Genomic DNA, 25077 nt, shown 5'->3' with positions numbered 1-25077 from the left:
TAAAGCCTTGTCTATGGCCCTAGTTACGTGATTCGCGAGGACTCTGGTCCCAGCACGGTTTAGATGAAGACCATCCCATCAGAACAGGTTCCTTCTTCCCCAATACTGGTGCCAATGTCCCATGAATTCAAACCTAGTTGTACCACACCAATCTTCAAGCTTTGCATTTACCTGCTTAATCTTATTGACCCTGTGCCAATTACCTTGTGGCTCAGGCAGTAATCCTGAGATTATTACCTTTTTGATTCTGTTCTTAATTTAGCTCCTCACTGTTCATATTCCCTTCGCAGAACCTCTGCCCTCGTTTTATCCATGTCATTGGTACCTATGTGGGCCATGACCACTGGATTTTTCCCCTCCCACTCCATGTTTCCCTGCAGCCCAGATGAGATATCCCGAACTCGAGTTGGCAACACAACCTTCACGACTCTTGATCCTGGTCTATGCCTCAAAATATACTCTCCCCAAATACAACAACATTTTCCATCTCTCTCCCCACTTGAATAGCTCCCTGCACCACGGTGCTGCAGTCAGTCGGCTCATCCTCCCTGCAGTCCCCATTCCTGTTCACACAGGGAGCAAAACTCTTGAACCTGTCAGACAAGGACAGGGACTGAGGCTCCTGCATCTCTTCCTCCTGGATCCCTCTACCTGCCTCACTCACAGCCACACCCTCCTGTCCCTGACCACTGACCAAATTTGAGTTAGTTAGTCTAAGGGGTGTGACTGTCTCCTGAAACACAGCATCCAGGTAACTCCCTGCCTCCCTAATGTGTCACGTTTGACTCTGTGCTGGAGTTCCTTAAGCAACCAACATTTAGTACAGACCTGGTCACTGGGAACCACAGTGGGGTCCACCAGCTCCCACATCATGCAGAAACAACACGACACCCGACCCTCCATCCTTATTTTATTTAATTAGTTTTGAATTTGCTATTTTAATTTTCTTTTAACTGTTTTTATATCACTGTGTATTTTCTCAACTTGAACACAAGTTGTAACCAATATTTTAGCAAGATCCATTTTAATACAGATTCAAATTTAGTCTGTTGTGATATAAACCAGGCAGATGCATCCACATTGCCCTCAGTGTTGCAATTGCTTAGGCCTGGGGCTCCCACTGTCGATGGAGAGAGGTAGCAGTCCCAGGCACTGGACAAGTAACCATGTGACAGAGCTCCAAGTTGGCACTTTTTTTTTTCTTTTCACTTGTGCGTCACGCAATCTAGCCTACTGCATTTTCTGCTCACAGTGCGGTCTTTTTTTATATTGACCAGACCAAATACAGATTACTGACCACTTTGCAGAACACTTCCACTCTGTCCATAGGAATGACCCTGACCTCCCATTTGCTTGCCGTTTCAATAAACCAGGAGAAAGGGACGACTGCAGATGCTGGCGCTCAGAGTCGAGAGTGTAGTGCTGGAAAAGCACAGCAGGTCAGGCAGCATCCGAGGAACAGGACAATTGACGTTTCAGGCATACGCCCTTCATCAGGAATGATTCTCTTCCTGATGAAGGGCTTATGCCCAAAACATTGATTCTCCTGCTCTTCAGATGCTGCCTGACCTGCTGTGTTTTTCCAACACCACAATTTCAATAAACCACCTTGCTCTTATGTTAACACCCGTGTCCTGGGCCTTCTGCAAAGTTCCAGTGAAGCATAATGCAACCTTGAGGAAGGACACCAAAGTTACTGCGTTATGTGTGTGCTTTTCCAGCGCCACACTTTTTAACTCTGATCTCCAGCATCTGCACTCCTCACTTTCTCCTCGGAATTATATCTGTTCCATTTGTCTCACATTCTCTCTCTACCCCTCCCTTGTCGTCTCTGCATCTTGTTTACTGTGCTCTTGGTAGAGAGGAGAAAATGAGGACTGCAGATGCTGGACATCAGAGTCGAGAGTGTGGTGCTGGAAAAGCACAGCAGGTCAGGCAACATCCTAGTGAAAGGCTTATGTCCAAAACATCGATTCTCCTGCTCCTCGGATGCTGCCTCTTCCAGCACCACACTCTCGACTCTTAGTAGAGAGGGCCCATTCTCCTCCTTTCACACCTTAATTTAGACCCATTTCACATCTCTTTTTCTCTTTCACCAACCCCTTGACTTTTGTAGTGGACCTCAATACACCTGCATCTTTGTCACTCTCCCTGCCTCTGTCAAAACCATTAAAAAAAAATTATGCAACACTTTCAGTTCTGAGGAAGAGGCATACCAGACTTGAAATGTTTCCCACCCCACAGATGCTGCCAGACCTGCTGAATTTCTCCAGCCCCCTTTGAGATTTTCTTTTTCTATATTCTTTCATGGGATGAAGGTCTCACTGGCGAGGTCTGTTTGTCATCCCTGATTGTCCTTAAACTGAATGGCTTGCACAGCCATTTCAGAGGGTAGTTGAGAGTCAACCACATTGCTGTGGGTCTGGACCCACACGTCAGCCAGACCAGGTGAGGATGGCAGATTTCATTCCCTGAAGGATATTAGTGAGTCAGATGGGTTTTTCTGGCAATAGTTTTACGGTCATCAGTAGATTCTTAATTCCAGATTTGTTTTGAATTCAAATTCTACCGTCAGCTGTGATGTGGAGGCTGGTACAATTGCAACATTTAAAAGGCACTTGGATGGATATATGAATAGGAAGGGTTTGGAGGGATATGGGCCGGGTGCTGGCAGGTGGGACTAGATTGGGTTGGGATATGTGGTCTGCATGGACAAGTTGAACCGAAGGGTCTGTTTTCATGCTGTACATCTCTATGACTCTAATTCAAACAGAACATTTCCAAAACATTCACAGAGTTTCCAGATTAATAGTGTTAATATCAATTAAGCTATTCATCTTGAACAATCATTGGTTTTTATCTCAATCATTGGTGATTTCATGGCCACCGTTATGGAGACTAGCTTTATTTCCCATACTTATTCATATTCCAACAGTCACTCTGGTGGAATTTGAACTCATGTCTCCAGAATATTAGCCTGGACGTCTGTACGATCCGAAGTGTGAGTAAGAGGAGACTTTCATGCTGAGTGTATTCCACATGCACAGCATTCTTCGAAGTATCAGGTCCATGTCAGATGCCAATTACTATGCCCAGCTTGGTAACATTGGATGTAGGCAATTCAAGCCTGTTACATCATTCAATAAAATCATGGCCTAACTTTCGCCCATATCCTTTCATACCTTTCCTGAGCAAAAATGTACCTATCTCGTATCCCAGCATCTACTGCCGTTTGTGGAAGAGTTTCATACACTACCACCCTTTGTATGTATAAATGCTTCCCAACATCTCTCCTAAACAGTTTGACCCCAAATCTGAGACTATGAACCCTGTTCTCGAATCCCCAAACAGTGGAAATACTTTATCTACATCTATCCCGTCTTTTTCTGTTATTGTTCTGAAGATTTCAATCAGATCACCCTTGAACCTTCTGAATTCAAGAGAAAACAGGCTTAATTTATATAATCTCTCCTCATAACTTAACTCCTGAAGTTCAGGTATTATCCTACATTAAAATCCTACCAGGAACAGTCCTTCCGAATGTGGGGTGCCCAGGTTTGCTCACAGTACTCCAAGTGGCACGACTGTGACCAGCAGCATGCCACAAGAATCTGTGCTGGGTCCACTGCTCTTTGTCATTTATATAAATGATTTGGATGTGAACATAGGAAGTATAGTTAGTACATTTTCAGATTATACCAAAATTGGAGGTGTAGTGGACAGTGAATAAGATTACTTCAGAGTACAACAGGACCTTGATCAGATGGTCTGGTGGACCGAGGACTAGCAGATGAAGTTTAATTAGATAAAAATGCTGCAGTTTGGATAGGGAAATCAGGGCAGGACTTACACATTTCATGGTCAGGTCCTGGGGAGTGTTGTTGAATATAAAGAGATCTTGGAGTGCAGGTTCATAGGATCGATGTGGACTGGTTTGGCCGAAGGGACTGTTTCCATACTGTAGGGAATCTAATCTAATCTAATCTAATCTTGAAAGTGGAGTCCCAAGTAGACTGGATAGTGAAAAAAGTGTTTAGTATACTGTTCTTTGTTGGTCAGTGCAGTGAATGTTGGAGTTGGGAGGTTATGTTTCGCATGGTAAAAACAATGACTGCAGATGCTGGAAACCAGATTCTGGATTAGTGGTGCTGGAAGAGCACAGCAATTCAGGCAGCATCCAAGGAGCAGTAAAATCAATGTTTCAGGCAAAAGCCCTTCATCAGGAATAAAGGTAGAGAGCCTGAAGCGTGGAGAGATAAGCTAGAGGAGGGTGGGGGTAGGGAGAAAGTAGCATAGAGTACAATAGAAGAGTGGGGGCAGGTAGGACAAGTCATGGGGACAGTGGTGAGCTGGAAGTTTGGAACTAGGGTGAGATAGGGGATGGGAAAATGAGGAAACTGTTGAAGTCCACATTGATGCCCTGGGGTTGATGTGTTCCGAGGCGGAAGATGAGGCGTTCTTCCTCCAGGCGTCTGGTGGTGAGGGAGCGGAGGTGAAGGAGGCCCAGGACCTCCATGTCCTCGGCAGAGTGGGAGGGGGAATTGAAATGTTGGGCCACAGGGCGGTGTGGTTGATTGGTGCGGGTGTCCCGGAGATGTTCCCTAAAGAGCTCTACTAGAGGCGTGCAGTCTCCCCAATGTAGAGGAGACCGCATCGGGAGCAACGGATGCAATAAATGATATTGGTGGATGTGCAGGTAAAACTTTGATGGATGTGGAAGGCTCCTTTAGGGCCTTGGATGGAAGTGAGGGAGGAGATGTGTGTGCAGGTTGTGCAATTACTGCAGTGGCAGGGGAAGTGCCAGGATGTGAGGGTGGGTTTAGGGGGGCGTGGACCTGACCAGGTAGTCACTGAGGGAACAGTTTTTGCAGAAGGCGGAAAGGGGTGGGGAGGGAAATATATCCCTGGTGGTGGGGTCTTTTTGGAGGTGGCAGAAATATCGGCGGTTGATTTGGTTTATGCAAAGGTTGGTAGGGTGGAAGGTGAGCACCAAGGGCGTTCTGTCCTTGTTACGGTTGGATTGGTGGGGTCTGAGGGCGGTGGTGCAGGATGTGGACCAGATGCGTGGGAGGGCATCTTTAACCACGTGGGAAGAGAAATTGTGGTCTCTAAAGAAGCAGACCATCTGGTGTGTTCTGTGGTGGAACTGGTCCTCCTGGGAGCAGATACAGCGGAGGCGGAGGAATTGGGAATATGGGATGGCATTTTTGCAAGAGGTAGGGTGGGAAGAGGTGTAATCCAGGTAGCTGTGGGAGTCAGTGGGTTTGTAAAGAAATGTCAGTGTCAAGTCGGTCATCATTAATGGAGATGGAGAGGTCCAGGAAGGGGAGGGAGGTGTCAGAGATGGTCAGGTAAATTTAAGGTCAGGGTGGAATGTGTTGGTGAAGTTGATGAATTGCTCAACCTCCTCGCAGGAGCATGAGGTGGTGCCAATGCAGTCATCAATGCAGCGGAGGAAGAGGTGGGGAGTGGTGCCGGTGTAATTACGGAAGATCAACTGTTCCATGTAGCCAATAAAGAAACAGGTATAGCTGGGGCCCATACATGTGCCCATGGCTACCCCTTTGGTCTGGAGGAAGTGGGAGGATTCGAAGAAGAAATTGTTAAGGGCGAGGACCAGTTCGGCCAAACGAATGAGAGTGTCGGTGGAAGGGTACTGTTGGGGACGTCGGGAGAGGAAGAAACGGAGGGCTTGGAGGCCCTGGTCATGGCGGATGGAGATGTAGAGGGATTGGATATCCATGGTGAAGATGAGGTGTTGGGGGCCGGGGAAACAGAAGTCTTGGAGGAGGTGGAGGGCGTGGGTGATGTCTCGAACGTATGTGGGGAGTTCCTGGACTCGGGGGGATAGGACAGTGTCAAGGTAGGTAGAGATGAGTTCAGTCGGACAGGAGCATGCTGAGACAGTGGGTCAGCCAGGGTGGTCAGGCTTGTGGATCTTGGGAAGGAGGTAGAACTGGGCAGAGTGGGTTTCCCGGACTATGAGGTTGGAAGCTGAGGTCATGTTGCAGTCATGTACAGGACATTGGTTCGAACACTTTTGGAATAATGCATTGAATTCTAGTCTCCATGCTATATGAATGATGTTGTGAAACTTGAAAGGGCTCAGAAAAAATTTACAAGGATATTGCCAGGGTTAGAGGTTTTCAGCTATAGGGAGAGGCTAAATAGGCTGGTGCCGTTTTCCCTGGGGCAACAGAGGCTGAGGGGTTTGTAAAAGGTCTGCCAATCTGCTGCAGGATTGCATCACCTTCGGTTCTGATAAGCTAACCACAGAGAGGTTTGTAAAATCATGAGGGGCATGGGTAGGATAAATAGACAGGGTCTTTTCCTTGGGATGGGGGAGCCTAAAACCAGAGGGCGCAGGTTTAAGCTGATTGGGGAAAGATTTAAAAGGGACCCAAGGGGCACCTTTTTCACACAGAGGGTGGTGCGTGTATGAAATGAGCAGCCAGAGGAAGTGGTTGATGCTGATACAATTATAGCATTTAAAAGGCATCTGGATGGGTATGAATGGGAAGAGTTTAGATGGATATGGACCAGATACTGGCAAATGGGAATTGATTAGTTTCGGATATCCGGTCGGTTTGGACGAGTTGGACTGAAGGGTCTGTTTCCGTGCTGTACAGCTCCATGACTCTATGTCTCTATGCTCTCTGTGGTTAGCTTATCAGAACCGAAGGTGATGCAATCCTGCAGCAGATTGGCAGACCCTTAATATTATTGGCCTATAATATCTTCCCTCATAAGTCATGCTATTTATATTTAAGATTGTAGTCAAGTTTGGGAATAGTGTGCAGGGTTCTGTGAAAGCATCTCTTGTGTGTCGTGGCTAACTATATCTTGACCTATTCCCCCCATTCTTCATCCACCACCCCCACCCTTTCCCGGGGGAAAGATTAAAAAGAACGTGGGACCTGATAAATACTATTTCAGCGCATCCTGCTGGTGAGATATCATCTGAATAGTAACAATTTCCCAGCAATTTCCACTAATGGGCAAGCCGCAGAAATGCATTGCTTTGAAAAATGACCAGTATGTGGTTTGAACAGCTTTAAATGCTCAAATAATGAGTGTTCAGTTTTTCTTGTGAATATCTGATGTGAGAGGCAATTAAGAGATGCTGGCAGACATTTGGCAGAGACGTTCCTATTTCTACGCTATTTTCTCTTTGTCCCAATCCCTTTCCTCTGAAAGGTCAAATTTTCGCCTGAATGTAACGTAGCCATGACCCTTGAACCCTAACCTCTCGAAAGTGGTAGTTCATGCCTTTGGTTCACTGGTTGTCTATAAGCTTCAAGTTAACTAATTAACTGCACTGAGACTAAAGTGTGCTATTAAGTTATTGGGCGGGAATAGAATGCTAAACACACTCTTTGTCTTCTTGAGAGCCAGCTGACATTGTTTTAGATCTTGGGTGCACCCAGACTGGTCTCCCAGGAGACACTTTCCCATTATCCTAATCTTGGAATCCAACAGGTTTGCGTGGCGCACTTTCAGCAACCATTTTCTTCATAGTACAGAGCACTGACAAGATGAATGAGGACAGTTGCTAACTAATTTTAAGTTTGTTTCTTGTTTCCACAAATCTTACAGTGGCATGAACTAATTTGCTCTGTTTTTTTCCCCGGAAAACAGATTAGTAATAATGAAGGGATATAAGTGGGGAAATTATAGTTCATTACACTCTGTCTCTTCCTTTCTCCTCTGTGACACACCGAGATTCATTTTTATGCTTTCCTGTTCGCCTCATGAATGTGCTTCAGATTTTTTTTTACCTGATGCCTTTAGCACTGCGTACATAAATCTGCTGCCAGGTAAAGCTAACTGCCTCTGTCTCCATCCTAAGTGATTACCTCGATCCTTCTCACGTCTCCCTCAACATCAACTGTTGCAGCATTTTCACTGAAGATTGACTGATCCACGCAACCAGGAGGACCCCATACTCAATCACTGTTTTTTACTGAGACAGCTGAACAGATTTGTCTTGCTTGGATCTGCCCAGAGAAATTTTGGCCACTGGCCATCATTCTGGGAACTCCACTTGACAATTGCATGATCGCTGGAGTTTGAGTAAAACGAGGAGTCAGCCCATGGAATGAAGACCCTGGTGAAATGGTTAGTTGGTGATACAGTGACATTGCAGTTAAATACTATTAATTCAGTTAAAAATCACACAACACCAGGTTATAGTCCAACAGGACAGACTCTAACCTCACAGGTTTAATGCATTGTCTGAGCTGAGATGTCACCTCTTTGTTTATAGTGATAAGACCTTAAGTTGTCCAGGGATTGTGATTTGAAAGAAGTTCTGGGATTTACATAATAATCAATTGAAACCTGCATCGCCATTCTAAGTGATTAAAGACTTAACAGCAATCTAGGTTTTTTCAATACATCGCATCAGTTATATAACACTTTGATCTTTTACTTTTTGGTCAATCCAAACCACATGGGCTGCAGTGACTCAAGAAGATGGCTCACCACCAACCTCTCAAGGGTAACTATGGATGGCAAATCAATGCAGCACAGCCAGCAATGCCCACATCCCATGGAAAGAGAAAGACCAACAGTAATATTGTCAACTTTAACTACCCTCTGAAATTACCCAGAGAGTTGATCAGCTCAACGCCTACTATGATGGGAAACAATTACTGCCCTGGCCAGGGATGTTCATACCTTAAGAAGGAATAAAAAAATTCTGCCATCTGCTCAAGAAAAAAACTTCTAGGCTTGCACCACAAATGAAAAGTCCCAGTCAGTGAGGGGGAGCTGTGAGCAGACACTGATCTCTTGTATATAGGTCCCTGTACTTCTAGTTGACATAGATCAGGATTCATGATGAAGGGCTTATGCCTGGAAACATTGATTTTCCCGCTCCTTGGATGCTGCCTGACCTGCTGTGCTTTTCCAGATCTTTATGATATAAGCTCATTCTGAATTTTAAAAAATATTTGCATTCTTCACATAACTCTCAGGAAATACCCTTATGAGAACTGCGAGAAGCCAAGAAAAAGCGCTTATACAACGTATTTAGGAAGAATGGGTTCCCAACAAGCGCAGTCCACCGATTCCTGCACAATAGACCCAAACAAGAAGACACAAAATGCCTGGAGACTCTAGCCACCCTGCCATACATTAAAGTCATCTCAGAGATGATGACCAGACTACTCCGACCCCTCAGTATCATGGTAGCCTACAAACTGACAACTACAATGAAACAGCTCCTGATGAACTTAAAGCACCCCGCACCAACAACCAACAAAACAAACATCATATACAAAATCTCCTGCGAGGACTACAGCAAATTCTACATTGGCCAAACGGGCAGGAAACTAGTCACCAGCATACATGAGCACCAGCTAGCCACCAAAAGACATGACCAACTATCACTGATATCTGTAAACACAGACAAAGATGGATACCAGTTCGACTGGGACAATACATCCATCTGGAACAGATTAAACAAATACATGTACAGGAATTCCTAGAGGCCTGGCATTAACAAACACATCAAGTTGGACCCCATTTACCAACCTCTCAGAAACAGAACCGGAAATGACATCACCCACCACAACAAACCGAGACAGATAAATATCAAGTGGGACAGAATACCAGCACTTCACCGGAGGCTCACTTGATATTTATCTGTCTCGGTTTGTTTTGGTGGGTGATGTCATTTCCGGTTCTGTTTCTGAGAGGTTGGTAAATTTGAAGTCTTGTGACTGTAATAAGTTAAATTTTGAATTGTTGTGACTCGACAAGTGCCAACTACATTTTGTGCAAAGCAAGATTAAGAAAAAAGCAAATGAATAGTTAAAATAAAAATAACAAAGTTAGAATCAGCCTGCACATCAGACAGCATCAGTCAGACATGGAGATCTTCGCTGATGACTGCACAATCTTCAGCATCATTTGCAAATCCTCTGATACAGAAGCAGTAAATGTCAAAATGCATAGAGATCTGCATTATATCCAGGTTTGGGCTGACAAAATGTAAGTAGCATTTGAACAACACAAGTGCCAGGTAATGACCATCCAATGTAAGAGAGAAACTAAACATCAGCCCTTCATATTCAATGGCACTACTGTCAGTGACTCTCCCACTAACAATGTTCTCAGGGTTTCCATTAGCCAGAAACTGAACTGGACTGGTCATGTAAATACTGTGGCTACAAGAGCCAGTCAGAGGCTGGGAATCCTGCAGAGAGTTGCTCACCTCCCAGCTCCTCAAAGCCTTTCCACAAGATACAAGTCAGGAGTGTGATGGAATACTCTCCACTTGCCTGGATGAGTGCAGCCCCAACAACACTCAAGAAGCTTGACACCATTCAGGACAAAGCAACCCGTTTGATATACACCACCTCCACAAGCATCCACTCCCTCTACCACCAACACTCAGTAGCAGCAATGTGCACTATCTACAAGATGCATGGCAAAAATTCACGAAGGCTCCTAAGGTGACACCTTTCAAACCATGACTACTACATCTAGAAAGACAAGGGTAGCAGATACAAGGGAATACTACCCTATGCAAATTCCCCTCCAAGCCACTCACCATCCTGACTTGGAAATATATTGCCGTTCCTTCACTGTTGCTGGGTGAAAATCCTGGAATTCCCTCCCAAATAGCACTACTGTTATACTTACACTACAGGGACTGTAGTGGTTCAGGAAAAGACTCCACTATATTCTCAAGGAAAATTAAGGATTGGCAACAAATGCTGGCCCAGCTATTGATGGTCACATCCCCCAAATGAATAACAAACAGGACATTCCGCAGGATAGGAGAAGCAAGATTCACATTTTGGGTCAATCCCTATGTATCAGAAATGAATGCATTTCAAATGATTAACAAAATAGATGGTTAACCAGACTTCCTTTAATCTTAATGCACATTGAAAACGATCAAATGAACAGCTGAATTGCATATTCCCACTTCTAATTCTACATTTTCCCATACGTATCTCGACCAGAATGTCAGAAGAGCTATCTGGTGGATTTCAACTAATGGCCGTCTGGCCTCAGCTGAAATAGTGCACCCAGTTGTGGGCACACTATACTTTAAGAAGGATGGAGAGACGCTAGAGGTACAGAAACGGGTTATAAGAATTATTCCAGGTGTGAAGAACTTCAGTAATGTCGATAGGTTGGAGCAGCCGAGGTTGTGCTCTTTAGAGGAGAGGAGGTTGGGACAAAGTTAGGTAGAGTAGCTCAGAGTCTCTGGATAGACTAGGTAGGAATAAAGTGTTCCTGAAGGTGGAACGGCTGAGATCTGGAGGACACTGTTTTAAGATGAGTGGCAGACGAGCCAAAGGGTTCATGAGAGAGAAGAAAAAACTTTTGCACAATATTAGATCCAGAATTCACTCACCGAACATATGTCGGAGTCAAATTCAATCATGGTGTTCAGGAGGGAATTGGATCTGGACCCAAATTGGGAATTGGACACAAAAAGAAAACAAAAAGGATGAAGGGTAAAAGGTGGAAGAGTGGGACTGGCTGAACTGTTCTTTCAGAAAGTAGGAATGGAGACAATTGGCTGAATGGCCTCCACTTGTTCAGTAATCATTGCATACTTTGATTCAGTTGCCAATTTAAGACAGAGATATGGGCTCGTATTTGGCAATTAAATGAAAGGGGTGGCACCTTTGACATGCAGTGCTTCCTGGGCAATGTCCAGGAAGGTAAAGCTAGCTTACGTGCTCTGGAGTGAGCCTTGCTTAGATTCATGGATTCATGCAATGCAGAAAAGACCACTCAGACCATAGAGTGTGCACTAACATAGCTACCATTAAAAGTGTGCAAATCCCAATTTACTGCACCTGCTTAGCTTTTGATTCAAAACGTTATCACTTCTGAGGAAATGAGTAACTGAGTAACAAATGTTGGAAACATTGCCTGAAATCCCAGCGACCACAAACTACTATCAAGCTCAATTTGTTTTACAAACACAAGGGCTTTGACAAATTATTATCGAGAAGACACAGTCAAAACACATGTTGGTGGAAAAAGGACAGTTTGAATTGCCTAAGCATTTGTTTTATTTCTCTAAGTGCATTTTGAAAGCGCAAAAAAAAAAGAAAATCAATGAGTCAGTGATAGATTGTCACTGCTGTAATTATGATGAGTTATATACTTCAGAACTTGAAAACCACTTTCAAGGCACTGGGCCTATGATGTAAGATATGTTTAGTACTCAGGGAAGGTCCCCTATTATTAATCTGAGATGCATCATACAACGCTTGTCGGTGAAATCATCTAGCAAGGCAATCATCAGTGGGCAGAAAGTGAAAGCAGTCAATTTAGAATGTTGCAGTTGATGCAAGACCATTATTTTAGCCCACACCATGAGGTTCCACTCAAAACAAGGCAACATATCAGAGATGGTGATGTATCATTTGGAAGAAAAGTACAGTAAGGACTGAGAGGTATTATTCAGAAAATAGACATTCTCCCTAAAACTCACTTCCACTTCTCCTTCTTTAAGATATTTCATCAAACCTACCTCTTTGACCACACGTCAGCTCATCTATCTTCATATCTCCTTATGTAGCTTACTGCCAAAATATCATCTGACATTGCCCTATGAAATACTTTGGAAGCTTAGTCAAAGACTCATTTTTTAGGAACATCTTAAAGGAAGTGTAAAGACCACACCTTTTTAAAATTTTACTTCATTTTTAATTGTGCACTGATTTGGGAAAAAGGACTATTTTTTAATAAAGGACACAGGAAGGAATTGCTGTCGTTTTAAAAAGCTAGTTATTGAGGCCCTGTTATAACACTGTTTGGTTTGTAAGCAGAAAGGGAATGTGTGAGAGGAGAGGGGCCGGTGTCAGAGGTTTTATGCAAAGTGAAATTCAGTCAGCAACAAGGAACTGATTGGTTTGTGGACTTGCGACCCCTTTGCGCATGCCAAAGCCATCAGACTGACAACAACTGTCTGATTGACTCATTGGTAGCTGAAGACATTTAGAGTGTTGTGGTGCTAGAAAAGCACAGCAGTCAGGCAGCATCCAAGGAGAAGGAGAATCAATGTTTCAGGCAAGATCCTTTCATCAGGAAAGGTTCTTCCCAAACCGTCGATTCTCCTGCTCTTCAAATGCTGCCTGACCTGCTGTGCTTTTCCAGCCCCACACTCTCGACTCTGATCTCCAGCATCTGCAGTCCTTACTTCCTCCTAGCTTTAGAGTGTTGACAATACTGGCAGAAGCCTTCAGACTATAGCATGGTACAATTGCAGCATTTAAAAGGCATCACATTATGTGAATAGGAAGGATTTAGAGGGACTAGAGGATGTTGGGATATCTGGTCAGCATGGACGTGTTGGTCCGATGGGTTTGTTTCCTTGCTGTACATCTCTATGACTCTGACTGATGTCAATGAACAGCCTCCTCACCATTTCTCCCCCTTTTTTTGTCTGTCGGTACATGTGTCTGGGGGAACTTTAGAAGAGGACTAGAATTTTAATAATTAGATATATACAGATCATAGTTGTTCATCTGTAGTTAGAATCTGTTTTTTTCGAAATGCTAAAAATAATTCCTGCTAGATTCACAAACCTGTTCCATACTTTCTGTTAACCTGAGTCTTCCAGATGGGTCAATTGAGGAATTTGTGCACTTTGATCCAATTTATAACTTATGTAATGATTTTGAGAATAGCAGGATTTGTTTTGCAGCTTGCTATGATAGTGAGGCATAGCAATAAATTTCAGAACTCAGGACCCAGACCACATTGGTGATGGGGCAAAGGAATTTGGGGATGTAGTGGATACCAGAATTGGAAGAATACAGAGATCGCAGAAGGCTGTAAGAAGTTATATGGCTTGTTCTGTGGTGAAAGTGTAATCACCCATCACTACCGCTCTGTTTATTGTTTTATTTCTTGTTCATTCTGAATAGTGATCTTAGCCATGTTATTACACTGGAACATATCAAACTTGAAGGGATGGACAGAGATGAATAGATTGGGAAAGTGTATCCTCTTGCAGGGAAGATGAAAACTTATGGACATGGTTTAAGATAGGGATAGGAGAATTAGTTTCTCTCAGAGAGTCCTTGGTTTGTGAAGTTCTAATCCACAGAGGGTAATGGAGGCTGTGTCACTGAAATTGACAAACAAGAGGCTAGAAGAACACAGCAAGCCAGGCAGCATCAGGAGGTGGAGAAATCAACGTTTCGGGTAAAACCCTTTTTCAGGATGAGGAGGCAATTAAGAGCCAACTATATTGCTGTGGGTCTGGAATCACATGGAGGCCAAAACTTGTCAGAACAGCAGTTTCCAACTCTAAATAGGATTAGTGTATCAGATGATTTCTTTTTCCCAACAATTGACAATGGTTTCATGGTCACCATTTGGCTCTAAGATCCAGGTTATTATTTATTTATTTATTTATTGAAATTCAAGTTCCGCTATGGTGGGATTTGAACCACAATCTCAGAATTCTACTTAAATCTCTGAGGTAACACTTCAACTCTGAGGAACCCTTCAACCCCAGGGCATCAATGTGGACTTCACCAGTTTCCTCATTTCCCCTCCCCCCACCTTACCTCAGTTCCAACCTGCCAGCTCAGCACCATCATCAGGACCTGTCCTACCTTCCAATCTTCCTTCTCATCTATCCACTCCACCCTCCTCTCCGACCTATCACCTTCATCCCCACCTCCATCCACCTATTGCACTCTCAGACACACCCATATCTTCCATTTATCTCTCCACCCCTGAGCCTCCCAGCCTCATTCCTGATGAAGGAATCTTGCCCGAAACATCAATTTTCCTGCTCCTCGTATGCTGCCTGACCTGCTGTGTTTTTCCAGCACCATTCTAATCTTGATTCTAATCTCCAGCATCTGCAGCACCCACTTCTGCCTCTATTGTTTGCTAGACAAGGAAGTCAAGAGCTATGAGAGGTTGACAGGAAAGTTAGCCGGAGAACACAATCAGGTAAGCTATGGTCTTACTAAATGGAGGAGCAGGCTCATATAGGCTGGATGGCTCAATCTTGTTCCCAGGTTCTATAATCCTAGTATATACGGTGGTTCAGTGGTTAGCACTGCTGTCTCACAACGTCAGGTAACCAGGTTCAATTCGACCCTTGGGTGACTTTGTGGAATTTTTCCTTTCTCTCCATGTCTGTGTGAGTTTCCCCCCAGGTGTTCTGGTTTCCTCCCATAATTGGTGGATTAGCCATGGGAAATGCCGGGTTATAGTGTAGGGGGTGGGTTTGAGTGGGATACTCTCCTTCAGAACATCGCTGTGGACTTGAAGGGCCAAATAACCTGTTTCCACACTGTCGGGATTCCATACAATACCTGCAATGTCACAAACACAGAAAAGGAAATTAGCCCTGCAGAAGGGAGATGAGGTTGGGTGAATGAAAGAGGGTGTAAGTTTTAATGCACCAAAAAACATCTCAGTCTGACGTGATCAGATCTCCAGCACCTGATACAGCAGCTGCCATCCTGGAATTGGATCCAGACTTGATCCCACTGCCGTGTAATTCAGAGCCTAGCATATGAACCCCTGAGCCACGAGATTGCTGGGATAAGTGAAGTTATACAGGGCTTCAGGAAAACAATTGACCCAAATAATTAGATTGAAATCTGGCTCAAAACACTGCAAATAAAACATGGCTCCTCTCAGTTTTTCTCCTTCTTAAAGGCCAGAGCTCGCATTAAATCAGTTTATTTTCTTCTGCTATTATCATTTCCATCTTTTAAAAACCAAATTCAAAGTATTTTCTTGAAAACAATTAAGGCGTTGAACTCAATGATAATCTTGAATTCATTAAGTCGTGTCAGCTGTCATAGTAAATTGCTATTTTTCCATTAGCTGTGTTTTATTTCATTATTGCGTTATGTTAAAAAAACAGTCTATAATTACTAGCTCATTATCTGTGGGTTGCGCTATGTGTTCAAAAATAAATAAATTCTGCTGACAGCTCATTTCACTACAGGCTGCGAAACTAAAAATGATAAACACATTGAAGCCAAATAATAAAACGTTACCCGATTTCACCATAGCAACCAAATCCATCATGGCTTCACTCCCAGTGGCTTGTTGTGAAAAAGGCCTGACTCATCAATATCCAGGCAATGAAGATCATAAGTTCAAACACTAGACCATCTTGGTGCATTGACCACATTTGAAGGTTAAGATTAGGGTTAGAGATACTTAAGGTATGATTATTGGCCTGAGGTCTATTGGGTGATAGTGAAAGTGGGAGATAAAAATGTTGTCTACTTGGGGATACAGGGTTAGGGTTAGTTAGGTTACTTAGGATGTGATAATTGGCCTGAGACTTACGCAGCGATAACAAAAGTGGTGAATAAAAAAATTCTCGATTACTTCTGGTCATTATCATTTTCTCGTGTTCTTTTCCTGACACAGAATTACCACTGTCATACTGGATTGAAGTCAGTGTTAGGGTCCCTGCTTTACATAACAATTTAATTATACTTCTAACAGGTTTGATCAAGAAGTTCACAGATGACAGGAATATTGATAAATAGTGAGGATATTTAGAAGCTGCAGGAGGATATCAGCAGACTGGTCAGAGCAGTGACAAATGGAATTCAACCTGGAAAAGATTGAGCTGATGCACTGGGTGGAGGCTAACAAGAGAAGGGAGTGCACCATGAATGGTAGGACCCCGAAAAGTACTGAAGGTCAGGAGTACTTTGATATACAAATGCATAGATCCCTGAAGATAGGCATGTGGGATACTTACATTTATTAGTTGAGATATGAAATACTATAGTATGGAGGTTATGCTGGAACTATATAAAATCTGGTTAGGCAACAATTGGAGCTCTGTGTGCAGTTCTGGTCACTATAGGAGGTATATAATTGCATTAGAGAGGGTGCAGAGCAGATTTGCCTGGACTAGAGGGTCTGAGTTGTGAGGAAAGATTGAATAGGCTGGGGTTGATTCCTAAGAGTTTGAGAGGGGACCTGATAGAGATATAGAAGATTATAAGAGGAGGAGATAGAATGGACAGGAAAGTACTTTTCCATTAGTAGATGGATTATTAAGCAGGGGCCATAGATTTAAAGTCAGATGTAGAAGGCTAAGAACAGAGTTGAGGGGAAACATTTTCAGTTGGATGGTGATAGGAGCCTGGAACTCACTGTCTGAAAGGGTGGTTGAGTCAGAAACTCTCATGAAGCAATATTTAAATACTTATATGTATTGCTATAGCCTCAGGGCTGTGGGTCAAGAGCTAGAAAATGGGATTAGTGTCATCAGGTCTTTGTTGATTGGCACAGAAACAATTGGCTAAATGTCCATGAGGTAAAAACAATGACTGCAGATGCTGGAAACCAGATTCTGGATCAGTGGTGCTGGAAGAGCACAGCAGTTCAGGCAGCATCCGAGGACAGGATGCTGCCTGAATTGCTGTGCTCTTCCAGCACCACTGATCCAGATAAATGTCCATGAGCCAATTCCAACTTACTTGAAGATCTCAAAATTTTTACGAGACAGATAAACTTGTCACTTGCAATGTCAGAGCAACTTATGCCTACAACCTTGGTCTAGCATACTACTGCAACTCCTCACTGTTGTTGGTCACACTGTATCATCTCAGGTCTTGGTTCATCGGCATCTTCAGTTCTTTAAGCCCACATTCCTGATGAAGGGCTTCTGCCCGAAACATCAACTGTCCTGCTCCTCAGATGCTGCCTGACCAGCTGTGCTTTTCCAGCGCTACACTTTTTGACCCTTAAAGCAGCAACACAGTAGTCACTTTCCAGAGATTCCTGTGGGAAATTAGGGACTCTGCAGGTGGAGCATGTTGGAACAGTTCACATCACTCATTATGGAGCGGATCCTGGAGTGGTAAAGTGCAGGGACAGTGAGATCTGAAGGTCTTCATTGTTTACATGTAAAAGATGGCCACTGGAGAGAAAAAAAAACAAAAAAAGGACAGATGTACATCAATACAGTGCCTTCCACAAATTTGGGCTTGCTTGTGTGAAGTAAAGTCACTGTTGGAATGTAAAAAAACGCAGCAGCTTCAAATCAGCTGCATCAGAGATGATCCCTGAGGAGAAAGTATTAATGAGAACACCAGGGAGCTCTCCTCTGCCCTGGCAGTTTGTGGTGCTGTGCAGTCTTTCATACCTACCCAGAGATATGAGACTTTTGTTTGACGCTCATATCCAAAAGGAGAAAGAAATTTCAGATGGAGTATTAAACTTCATCTGCCCTTTAGGACAGGCTGTGAGGTAGGCAGATGTGTAAAATGATGAAGAAAGGAAGTGGATTGAGTGTTCATCATCTTCTGCCACTAGAGCCCAGTTCGCCAATGATGGGGAGAGATGGAGATGGAGATGGAGATGGAGTTGGAGATGGAGATGGAGATGGAGATGGTCCTCTCCTATATGCCCCCATCTTCACCTTTACCAGATCTTGACCGGTCCAAAGTTTTAGATCCTTGGTGTGCTCTTAAGGCCAAAGTTCCAAGGCAAGCTCCAGTGCAATACAATTCAGTCCAACAATTTGCTGGAGAAACTCAACAGTTCTGGCAGCATCAATGAAATGAAAGACAGAGATCACTTTTCATGTCCAGAGCTGAAAATTACTGGGAAAAGATGGATTTAAGTTGTAGATGGGAGTGAGGGAGAGGGGGTATGGGTGGGGAGGAAAGGAGTAGGTGGACAGGTGAAGACAGAGCCTGGACATTGAGAAAGACAGTTAGGCATACATAGAGATTTAGAAAAACTGATAATGGGGACGATGAGTAGGTGAAAATCGGCTGTCTGTGTTGAAAGCAGCCCATGTGATGATAGGGCCTGGAGTATTAGGGTGTGTTAAGGACACGGAAGAAGGTGTTCAGGTTATAAACATATTGAACTCAATATTGAGTTCCAGTCCATTCCTTTCCATTCCAATCCACTTTAGTCCAGTCAGCCCAGCCCAGTCCAGTCCAGTCCAGTCCAGTCCAGTCCAGTCCAGACCATTCCATTCCATTCCAGTCCAGTCCAATTAATTGCAGTCCAGTACAATTCAGTTAGTCCATTACAGGTCAGTCCAGTACAATCCAGTTAGTCCAGTACAGGTCAGTCCAGTACAATCCAGTTAGTCCAGTCCAGCCCAGCCCAGTCAGTCTAGCCCAGTGTAAATCCAGTCCAGCCCAGTTCAGTGCAATCCATTCTATTCTAATCCAGTACAGTCCAGCCCAGCCCAATCTATTCCATTCCATTTCAATCCAGTCCAGTCCAGTCGAGTACAGCACATGGCAGAGTGGGACTCTGGTGATCGCTACATCTGCCTTTCTGCTTTTCTCTCATATAACTTCCCTTTTCTTTTTCGAATCAAAGAATAGAGTCTCTGCAGTCAAAAAGCAGACTATCAACCCACAATGACCCTCCAAATAGGACTCCATCCAGACTCACCCCTCTACCCTACTCCTGTAACCCTGCATATCCCATGGCTAACCCAACTAGCGTGCACATCCCTGGACACTGCGGGACAATGTGGAATGGCCAATCCACCTAACCTGCACATTTTTGGTTGTGGGGGGAAACTGGAAAACCCAGAGGAAACCAAAACAAGGCGGACATGCAAACTCCACACAGACAGTCGCCTGAGGCTGGAGTCAAACAGGGTCCCCTGACACTCTGAGGCAGCAGTGCTAACCACTGAGCTGCCCCTCTGTGTGTTTCTGCCACTTTCTGTATTTCTCTTCCTCTCTCCCTGCTTTTTCTCTATCTGTAACTCTGTTCCTCCTCCTCTCTCTCTCTCTCAATTCCTACCTGTTTTGACCTCTACCTTTGTCTCCGTTTCTCTCCTTGTTTCTCATCATCATTTTAGTTTGAAACCAAGGCTTGTCACAGGAGTGACATGTTGGTTAGTATTATTTCAGCAACACAGCAATGAGGAAATCTCTTTCTTTTTCATCTGAAGCATCAGACGGACTCAAAGCAGTACCTTATTGACACTTCTGCAACTCACACATACACGCTGTTCAACTCACATCAACAACCCAGTGCCTGCATATGGCAAACTGGCATAAACATGAATGGAAAAAATGAAAACACATCCAGCTTTAAAAATATACTGTTGAATATCAGCGAGCATTTTAAACAGATTCTCCTTATTCCAATCTATTCAAGTCCTTGGAGTCAGTTTGATTATGTTGCAGCAGTAAAGGACATTGGTTCGGACACTTTTGGAATATTGTGTTCAATTCTGGTCTCCCTGCTATAGGAAGGATGTTGTGAAACTTGAAAGGGTTTGGAAGAGATTGACAGGAATGTTGCCAGGGTTGGAGGATTTGAGCTATAGGGAGAGGCTGAATGGGCTGAGTCTGTTTTCCCTGGAACGTCGAGGCTGAAGGGTGATCTTATAGAGGTTTATAAAATCACGAGGGGATGGATAGGGTAAATAGACAAGGTATGTTCCCCAGGGTGGGTGAGTCCAGAACGAGAGGGCACAGGTTTAAGGTGAGAAGGGAAAGATTTAAAAGGGACTCAAAGGGCAACCTTTTCATGCAGAGGGTGGTGCGTGCTGTCGGAGGAGGCGGTGGAGGTTGGTTTAATTACAACATTTAAAAAGCACCTGGATAGGTACATGAATAGGAAGGGTTTAGAAGGATATGGGCCAAATGCTGGCAAATGGGACTAGATTAGTTTAGGATATATGTTTGGCCGGGTTGGACCGAAGGTTCTGTTTTCGTGCTGTATGACTCTATGACTCTGTATAATCTTGATGTTCATTGTGCAGTGACAGGAGACAGAGATGTTAAACCATGGCTTTGTCTGGCCCTTCAGGACACTGAAAAAAAAATTGGTGGCACTGTTTTGCAGGTAGGCACTATTGTGTCTGATATCCAGTCCAACCTTTTGTTCTCTCAATCAACACACCCAAAATCTGGCAAAGCAAGGGAATATTAAATAAACAGTAGGATATTGAGAAACATAGAGGAACAGATGGACCTTGAAAGGCACACACAGAGATCAAGGAAGGTGGCTGGACATGTGACCAAACCCCTGACCACTAGCAACAGGACAGCATGGGAACACCATCATCTGCAAATTCCTCTTCAAGCCACTCATCATCCTGACTTGGAAAAACATTGTTGTTCCTTTAGTGTCACTGTGTCAAAATCTTGGGACTCCTTTCCCAACAGCATTGTGAGAACCTGCAGCAGTTCAAGAAGACAACTCAGCACCACCTTCTCAAGGGCAGTTAATGATGGGTGATAAATGCTGGCCAGCCAGCAATGCCCACATCCGATGAGTAAATTAAAATAATTTCTTTATTAGCTGACTGGGCACGTGAGAGAATGAAAGTGATACAAAACTGTCCTATTCCCCCCTAGTCCAGGAACTCCCCACATACGTACGAGACACCACCCAGCATGCCCTCCACCTCCTCCAAGACTTCTGTTTCCCCGGCCCCCAACGCCTCATCGTCACCATGGATATCCAATCCCACTACACCTCCATCCGCCATGACCAGGGCCTCCAAGCCCTCCGTTTCTTCCTCTCCCGACGTCCCCAACAGTACCCTTCCACCGACACTCTCATTTGTTTGGCCGAACTGGTCCTCACCCTTAACAATTTCTCCTTCGAATCCTCCCACTTCCTCCAGACCAAAGGGGTAGCCATGGACACCTGTATGGGCCCCAGCTATGCCTGTCTCTTTGTTGGCTACGTAGAACAGTCGATCTTCTGTAATTACACCGGCACCACTCCCCACCTCTTCCTCCGCTACATTGATGACTGCATTGGCACCACCTCATGCTCCCGCGAGGAGGTTGAGCAATTCATCAACTTCACCAACACATTCCACCCTGACCTTAAATTTACCTGGACCATCTCTGACACCTCCCTCCCCTTCCAGGACCACTCCATCTCCATTAATGACGACCGACTTGACACTGACATTTTGTACAAACCCACCGACTCCCACAGCTACCTGGATTACACCTCTTCCCACCCTACCTCTTGCAAAAATGCTATCCCGTATTCCCAATTTCTCCGCCTCCGCCGTATCTGCTCCCAGGAGGACCAGTTCCACCACAGAACACACCAGATGGCCTCCTTCTTTAGAGACCACAATTTCCATTCCCACGTGGTTAAAGATGCCCTCCCACACATCTCGTCCACATCCCGCACCTCCGCCCTCAGACCCTACCCCTCCAACCATAACAAGGACAGAACGCCCAGGTGCTCACCTTCCACCCTACCAACCTTCGCATAAACCAAATCATCCGCCGACATTTCTGCCACCTCCAAACGGACCCCACCAACAGGGGTATATTTCCCTCCCCACCCCTTTCCGCCTTCCGCAAAGACCGTTCCCTCCGTGACTACCTGGTCAGGTCAACGCCCCCGCTACAACCCACCCTCCCATCCTGGCACCTTCCCCTGCCACCACAGGAATTGCAAAACCTGTGCCCACACCTCCTCCCTCACCTCCATCCAAGGCCCTAAAGGAGCCTTCCACATCCATCAAAGTTTTACCTGCACATCCACCAATATCATTTATTGTATCCGTTGCTCCCGATGCGGTCTCCTCTACATTGGGGAGACTGGACGCCTCCTTGCAGAGCGCTTTATGGAACATCTCTGGAACACCCACACCAATCAACCACACCGCCCTGTGGCCCAACATTTCAACTCTCCCTCCCACTCTGCCGAGGACATGGAGGTCCTGGGCCTCCTTCACCTCCGCTCCCTCACCACCAGACGCCTGGAGGAAGAACGCCTCATCTTCCGCCTTGAAACACTTCAACCCCAGGGCATCAATGTGGATTTCAACAGTTTCCTCATTTCCCCTTCCCCCACCTCACCCCAGTTCCAAACTTCCAGCTCAGCACTGTCCCCATGACTTGTCCTACCTGCCTATCTTCTTTTCCACCTATCCACTCCACCCTCCCCCCCCCCGACCTATCACCTTCATCCCTTCCCCCACTCACCAATTGTACTCTATGCTACTTTCTCCCCACCCCCACCCTCCTCTCACTTATCTCTCCACTCTTCAGGCTCTCTGCCTGTATTCCTGATGAAGGGCTTTAGCCCGAAACGTCGATTTTACTGCTCCTCGGATGCTGCCTGAACTGCTGTGCTCTTCCAGCACCACTAATCCAGAATCTGGTTTCCAGCATCTATAGTCATTGTTTTTACCTACAAAACTGTATGAAACGTTAGTTACGCCATGATAAAATACTGTTTACACTTCTCGTCTCTGCTCCATAAAGACATGATTGTCCCAGAGAGACAGAGAGAAAATTTATGAAGATGATACTTTGACTGAAGAATATTAGTTATGAGAGAAGATTGGATAGAATCATGTGTTTTATCTGGAACAGTGGGCCGACCTGATTGAAACAATTTACTACAATTGTCCAGAAATGAGAAACTTCAATTATGAAGATTTGCTGAACAAATTGGGACTGTTTTCCCTAAAGAGGAGATCTAAATGTAGTTTTCAAAATTGTGAGTGAGCTGGACAGAGTAGATGAGGAGAAACTGTTCCAATTGTGAAAGGAACAAGAATGCAAGAGCATAGATTTATAATCATGTGTAAAGAAAGCACAGTGAGTGGAATGCACTGGCTGGACATATGGCGGAAGGTAGGTTCAATCAATTCATTCAAAAGGCCAGGTTAATTTGGATTTTTTAAAAATATAATCCCTACAGTGTGGACACAGGCCATTCAGCCCATCAGGTTCACACTCATCCTCCGAAGAGCATCCCACCCTATCACTGTAATTCTGCATTTCCCATGGCTAATCCATCTAACTGCATATCCCTGGATACTACAGGTAATTTAGCATGGCCAATCCACCTGACACGGACAGAATGTGCAAACTCCACACAGACAGTCACTTGAGGCTGGAATTGAACCCGGATCCCTGATGCTGTGAGGCAGCAGTGTGAACCACTGAGCTGCCATCTCTTTTAAGTAGATTACCTGCCAGCTCCACAGCTTATTTCCTGCTTCTGAAAATTGGTCAGAAACGCTATCATCACAATAAATTAGCAGAGCAGAATTCCCATTCCCTGACCGGGAATCGAACCCAAGTCACAGCACTAAGAGTGTCAAATGAGAACCATTGGACGACCAGGGAAAGCAAAGACTTCCATTGTCTCCGGGTGGTTGGTAATGGTGTGCAGTGGAATGGGAAAAAAGCAAACAGATTGATATGAAATTATAGAACTGGTGCAGGCACAATGGGCCAAATGGCCTCCTGCTGTACTGTGAAATTATATTTAGATAAGTCTTATTACTGCTCAAACTGTTTCTTTCATGATTCCTTGTGGTTGAACTACTTCTCCCATCTGGATTCTGTCGGAGGTGCTTATCTGCACTCTAAGATCTCCAGCAGTCTTATGTAACTTCTATGTCATGTTTCTTTGGCAACTATTCAAATGTTGGATATGGTGCATTTTTCTTTTAGAACCTCTTTTTTAACTTAATTAACAACAGAATGTTGGTTTATGAAATTGGTCACTTCCTTTACACCAGAAAGGCATTTGAAGAATGATAGAACCTTGTGGAATAGAAAGAGGCCTTTGATATTCAGTAACTGTTCCAGGGCAACAAGATGGCAGCGCCGGCAAGGCAGGCAGTGTTCAAGTTCCTGAGCCAGTCTGCTCCAGACCAGCTGCTTCCTTTCTTCTTCCTGATCCCATTCATATTCTTTCTCATTCCTTTCCTTCATCTCCTTCCTGTCAGTGGTGACGGAGGTGGTAACATCTCAGAGGAGGGCGGGCAAAATGGGACTAGTGGCAAGGCCAGCCTAACCTGGCTTGGCAGCGGATTGAGGGACTCCTGATTGCTGTAGGCCCGGAGTTGGGAATCCTGATTGCTGTAGGCCCGGAGCGGGGACTCCTGGTTGGTTGTAGTAGGCTTGGAGCAGGGATTCCTGTCTGCAGTAGGCTGGGAGTGGGGACTCCTGGTTACTGTAGGCCCAGAGCTAGCGAATCCTGGATGCTTTAGGCTCGGAGCAGGAACTCCTTGCTGCAGTAGGCTGGGAATGGGGACTCCTGATTACTGCAGGCTCAGAGCAGGAACTCCTGGCTGCAGTAGGCCGGGAGTTGAGAATCCTGATTGCT

Source organism: Chiloscyllium plagiosum, unplaced genomic scaffold (genome assembly GCF_037043375.1).
Source record: "Chiloscyllium plagiosum isolate Xiang-an unplaced genomic scaffold, Cpla_swu_hap1 HiC_scaffold_9, whole genome shotgun sequence".
In the NCBI taxonomy this organism is placed as follows: domain Eukaryota; kingdom Metazoa; phylum Chordata; class Chondrichthyes; order Orectolobiformes; family Hemiscylliidae; genus Chiloscyllium; species Chiloscyllium plagiosum.
This window is presented reverse-complemented; position numbering follows the sequence as displayed.